The 6,060-nt window shown below is 39.1% G+C and overlaps 1 protein-coding gene across 1 annotated transcript in view; it reads left to right on the top strand.

Moving 5' to 3' along the window:
- The window catches only part of LOC101606926 (centromere protein P), a 227,992-nt gene that overhangs the window by 44,840 nt on the left and 177,092 nt on the right, over nucleotides 1-6,060 (top strand). The window lies entirely within an intron of this gene.

The following is a 6,060-nucleotide window of genomic DNA, read 5'->3' as shown; positions in this document are numbered from 1 at the left end:
GAACTGGGCTGGAGATGGTTGAAACTGCATCACGGAGCCGATTCAACTGGCTAGCCTGCAACCGCGTCCTTTTATTTCATCTAGTAAATACTGATCTTTTAATGAATATTCGTTCATAAAAATGGCAGTTTAAAAAATTCATGCTTTTATTTTGGGGCTTTTCTGGAAAATAAAAGAACTCTCAAATGCTGGAATTGAGGCACATGCTACTACACTTGACTTTGACTATTCAGGTTCTTTTTTTTTAATGAAATAGAACCCTAAACTAGAGTGTAGTCTATCTTAATTTCATAAGAACTAAAAATTTTATCCTAGTACTATAATTAATATGTACCAGAATTTTGCGATGTAAAAGTCAGTTTTAGAACAAGCTATTTTATAATTTTGTCCCTTAGAGTTTTTAACCCCTTTATTTCAGTTACATATAATAAAATTAAGGTGTGAGAAATAGCTTTTAAGAATAAGTTTGTCTTTTAATTTTATAGTTAATAGTAGAAATAATTTAAGTTTTAGAATGTTTTTATTTATTTATTTGCAAGGAAAGGGAGAGAGGAAGGATGGGAGGGAGAGAATAGGTGCTCTAGGGCATCTTGCCACTAGAAATGAGCTTCAGATGCACGGTCATTTTGTGCATCTGACTACGTGGGTACTGGAGAGTCGAACCCAGGACATCAAGCAAGCAAGCATCTAAACTGCTAAGCCATCTCTCCAGCCCAGTAACAAATATTTTTTTCTGAAAAGGGAATTATTTATCGAATATAATTATTTAATTATAAAAAGTTAAGGTAGTATTTTAGATACCATGAAAATATCTTTAAAGATGTACTTACAAATACTTTTGCTGGGGCTGGAGAGATGGCTTAGCGGTTAAGGCACTTGCCTGCAAAGCCCAAGGAAACAGGTTTGATTCCCCAGGACACATGTAAGCCAGATGTGCAAGGTGGCATATGTATGTGGACTTTGTTTGCTGTAGCTGGAGGCCATGATGTACCCATTCTCTTTATCTGCTTCTCTGCCTGTCTATCCAAGAAAGGAGGGAAGGAAGGGTGGGAGGATGGAAGGAATTTTTTATTTTTTTTTGGTTTTCCAAGGTAGGATCTCACTCTGGTCCAGGCTGACCTCGAATTAACTCTGTAATCTCAGGGTGGCCTTGAACTCATGGCAATCCTCCTACCTCTGCCTCCCGAGTGCCGGGATTAAAGGCATGCGCCACCATGCCCGGCTGAAGGAAATATTTAAAAAATACTTTTGCTGGGCATAAATCTGTAATCCAACTAACAACTGTGAGTTTCAGATAGGAGCATGATGAGTTTAAGACCAGCCAAAACTTATAACAAGACCCTGTCTTTAAAAAAATCACTTTTAGGCCAGGTGTGGTGGTGCACTCCTTTAATCCCAGCACTTGGGAGGCAGAGGTAGGAGGATTGCTATGAGTTCAAGGCCACCCTGAGACTACATAGTGAATTCTAGGTCAGCCTGAGCTAGAGTGAGACCCTACCTCAAAAAACAACCAAATCACTTTTAGCTAGGCTAAAAGGTGGCTTACTGTTCAATTCCAGAACTTGGGTGGCAGAGGTAGGAGGGTTGCTGTGAGTTCGAGGCCAGCCTGAGAGTACAGAGTAAATTCCAGGTTAGCCTGGGCTAGAGTAAGAACCTACCTCAAAAAAATCCCTTTTATCTTTTATCATTATTATTCTTTGGTCATTTCACAATCAAAATATTTCTTTTTTTTTTAAATTTAAAAATTTTTTTTATTTATTTGAGAGTGACAGATAAAGAGAGAATGGGCACAACTTGTGTATGTGGCTTATGTGGGTACTGGGGAATCGAGCCTCAAACCAGGGTCCTTAGGCTTCAACAGGCAAGTGCTTAATTGCTAAGCCATCTCTCCAGCCCCAAATATTTCATTTTCCTAAAGCAAAACTCTAATAAATGTAGACAAACATTTAAAATGGGACATGAGGGCTGGAGTTTAGTGGTTAATGTGTTTGCCTGCAAAGTCAAAAGATCCCAGTTCAACTCTCCAGGACCCACATAAGCCAGATGCACAAGGTGGCGCATGTATCTGGAGTTCGTTTGCAGTGTCTGGAGGCTCTGGTGTGCCCATTCTCTCTGTTTCTCTCTCAAATAAATAAAAAAATATTTAAAATGGAACATGAAAGAGTACCAATTTACTTTTCAAGTCAAGATTAGTTTTAAGGTCTTTTCAATCTAAATGTAGGTAACTAAGACTTAAATACATAAGTGCTGTTTTCAGTTTTTTATTTTTATTTTTATTTTAATTTTTAATTTTTTATTTATCCATTTGAGAGCGACAGACACAGAGAGAAAGACAGATAGAGGGAGAGAGAAAGAATGGGCGCGCCAGGGCCTCCAGTCTCTGCAAACGAACTCCAGATGCGTACGCCCCCTTGTGCATCTGGCTAACGTGGGACCTGGGGAACCGAGCCTCGAACCAGGGTCCTTAGGCTTCACAGGCAAGCGCTTAACCACTAAGCCATCTCTCCAGCCCACTTTTTATTTTTTGTTTTTTTGTTTTTACAAAGTAGGGTCTTGCCCTGGCCCAGGGTGACCTGGATTCACTATGTAGTCTCAGGGTTGCCTTGAACTCACAGCAGTCCTCCCACCCTGCCTCCCAAGTGCTGGGATTAAAGGCATACACCGCCACGCCTGGCTATTTTCATTGTTTTAATTATACCACAGGCCAGCCTTGAAGCTGCACACCTCCAGCCTCAGACTCCCAAATGCTGGAATTGAGGCACATGCTACTACACTTGACTTTGATTATTCAGGTTCTTATTAGAATATTTTAAGTTTAATTGCAATTGTCACTGATTTTGGTTGGTATGAATTTGATTATGTGGCTTTAAGGAAAAGTAAAGCCAGTACAAAAAATTTCTTTCATTTTAGGCTGGTGTAGTTGTGTGGTAGAGCATTTGCTTAGCAGTGTACAAGGCCCTAGATCCAATTACCAGCATAATATATAAATACACTATATAAATTAACAAAGAAAGTCTTTTAAAATTAATTAAGTCTTTGAAATATGTTACAAGAAACAGTAGATCTTGGTTTATTTTACATTATATGACAAGTTAATGAGATATTGAAAAGTATGCTAGACACATGTGTCCAGATTTAGAATACTTCAGCAATTAATGACCTCATTAATGGTATAATTTGATACTTTGTAACGCAGAAAATTGTTTTCAAAATTATGACATCTTTCTTTAAAACTTGTGGTCAATGAAGTAAAATTTGAGTAGCGCACATTAAAGTTTATTGAGTACCAGATCTGTGAAAGCACAATAGACAAGTTAATTTAGAAAGACAGAATTCAATTCTTACTTTCTAGGAACTTTTATAGTCTCATAGTCAATAGAAAACTCAACTAACAAGCAAGTAGAATGCAGGTGATGCTTGGTACACTGAAGTGTGTCCAGGGTTATGTGCCACAGTCTGGGAAAGGTAGATAACAAGATAAATCAGTAAGAATTTTATTTTTCCCATTTTGATAGTACTAGAGATTGAACCCAGGGCCTTGCTCTACCATTAAGCTGCTGACTTGTCTGGAAAAAAAAAATGCAATTAGCTTCATGTTGTCTAAAAAGAAAAATAGAAGATCTGAGGGGGATGGACCATATCAAGAACTATGACAAGACATGGGACCAGAATCCAATTAAGGAGTCTTTTATACCCAGCTGTAGTGTTTGGACTTTCAGTGTTAATAAGAGACCATTGAGAGGTTAAGCCAGCGAGTGATAGGATTCTATTTACATTTTAGGAATATCCATAGTGAATTACAGGTCAGCCTGAGCTAGAATGAGACCCTACCTTGAAAAAACAAAAAATAAAAATAAATAATGTTGCATTTCTGAAGAATACCACTGTTGTTTATATTTTTTTATTTGATACTATGCAAGATATTATTACTACTTAGTGCTTACAGTAGCATCCATTTGTTGCCTCTGTTTCTGTGGGTCAGGAATCCATTGCCACTCTGCTTGATCATCTGCTTCACAACTGCGTCTAAAAGCTACATTTATCAGGGCAGCCAGGAGTGGAGCCTCACTTCAGGGGTTGAGTAGAGAAGCATCCACTTTCTAAGCCCATGTCATTGATGATTTGTTGGTTTGTATCCTTGCAGAATGTAGGACTAAATGCTTGGATCCCCCCTTTTTATAGTGTTACAAACTTTGTTTTACGTGTGTGTGTGTGTGTGTGTGTGTATGGAAGTCAGGGGTCAGCTTTTGGGTCAGCCCTTGCCTTCCACATCTGAAACAGGATCTGTCTCACTTATCATTCTCTTCACTGCTGCACTTGCTGCTTGCCCAGCTAGTTGGTCCACCAGCTTCTGGGATTTCTTCTACCTCCGCCTCCTACTTCACTGCAGTTGTGCTAGGATTACACAAACCCACCCCTGTGTCTGGCTTCTACATATGATCTGGGGTTCTGAACTTGGGTACTTGAGCTTTAGTGGGCAATCACTTTATCCACTGGGCCATTTCCCCAGCCCTAGTTACATTTTTAAATTTTTATTCAGCATACAATGTAATGAGTTTTATACACATCTAAGTGTATGAGAACATATGTGTACTTGTATTTGACACCCCCATTTCCCTCCCCATCACCCTCTCTCTTCCCTATAAATAATCCCCCTTAATTTATGCTTTTATCTCACATGTTTTCTATTACATTCTCTTTTTAAAATTATTTTTTGAAAATTTCATGCATATATATATATATATACACATATATATGCAATTTGATTATATTTACCTTTTATTACCCTCCACTCCCACTGACTGTCCCAGCTGGTCTCCTTTCTTCATGTCACTGTAGTCATTGTCTTCCTCCTGTCTCTACCCATCACCCACACTGAGTTGAGTCGGAGGGTTTGAGCATAGCTAGAGCGTTATTTACTGTATCATGAGCAATTTACCAACACTACAACACTAAAGAAAATGACTCCTTCACCCCAGGCAACTATTTATTTGCCTTTATAAAAGGCAAGATTCTTGGCTTGTCTGGAATTTTATTGGAAAATAACAAAGCAGTTATTGCCTAAAAGCCAGCCAAAGTATTGAGGAAAGACCCTTTCAGGCAAGTGCCTTTAACCACTGTGCTCTTTCCAGCCCCCAGGACATACCCTTTCAAAGTGAAGACTATCCTCACTTCTGATATCTACTGTAAGTTTAGACAATTCCAAAAATCATGTCCACTTTTGGTAATCTCTTTAAATTATATGCCCGTGTGCATGTATGTGTGAGGGCAAGTGTGCATGTGGATGATGGTTCATGTGCACCTGTGGGCACAAGTGTGGTGGCCAAAGGACTTGGGTGTCTTCAGGAACTCCATTCACTGTTTTTGAGACAGGATCACTCATTGATCAGGAGCTCTTCATATAGGCTAGACTGGGACTGACTGTCCATAGAGCCCCACAGATCCTACTGTCTTTTCCAGCATGCACCACCACATCTAACATTTGTAGGTGTGTTCTGGGGGTAAAACTCAGGTCCTCAAGCCTGCATGGCAGGTAGTTTACAGACTGTACTTTCTCCCAAGCCCCTTCTAAAAGTACTCATAAGGACTCACTGGAGGCAGTTGCACTAATGGCTGCTTAATAAAAACCAGTCAAAAGAAGAGATAGATGCATAGGGTAGAGGCCAGATAGTCTCCATGCTTGAGCTCAGTTTTCAGGTTGATTGATTGTGGATAACCTTAAAGCCTTATTCTAAATCACATGGTTGATCTTTTTGGATTGGCCAGCCTAACCCTAAAACTATTGGTTATCACTAGTCCAACCCTAAACACAGACAGAACTTGTAGGAAATTACCTCACAGGAGGTAAAGCAAAGCCCAGATTTCACTTTAAGCAAAACCAAAGATTCCAATATAAAATGTTTGAAACTGAGGTAGTCTTCCACTTCAGATATAAATGTTAAAGTTTGGTAAAAAATTCCTTAGCTTTCCCTAAAAAAGCTCAAAGCTACCTAATGCTCTGGAGCAAACATTGTATTCAATATGAAAGAACTTTCTCTATGGAATTGTAGTGGTGTGATT

Source organism: Jaculus jaculus, chromosome 11, assembly GCF_020740685.1.
Source record: "Jaculus jaculus isolate mJacJac1 chromosome 11, mJacJac1.mat.Y.cur, whole genome shotgun sequence".
Taxonomy (NCBI): domain Eukaryota; kingdom Metazoa; phylum Chordata; class Mammalia; order Rodentia; family Dipodidae; genus Jaculus; species Jaculus jaculus.
This window is presented reverse-complemented; position numbering and strand designations above follow the sequence as displayed.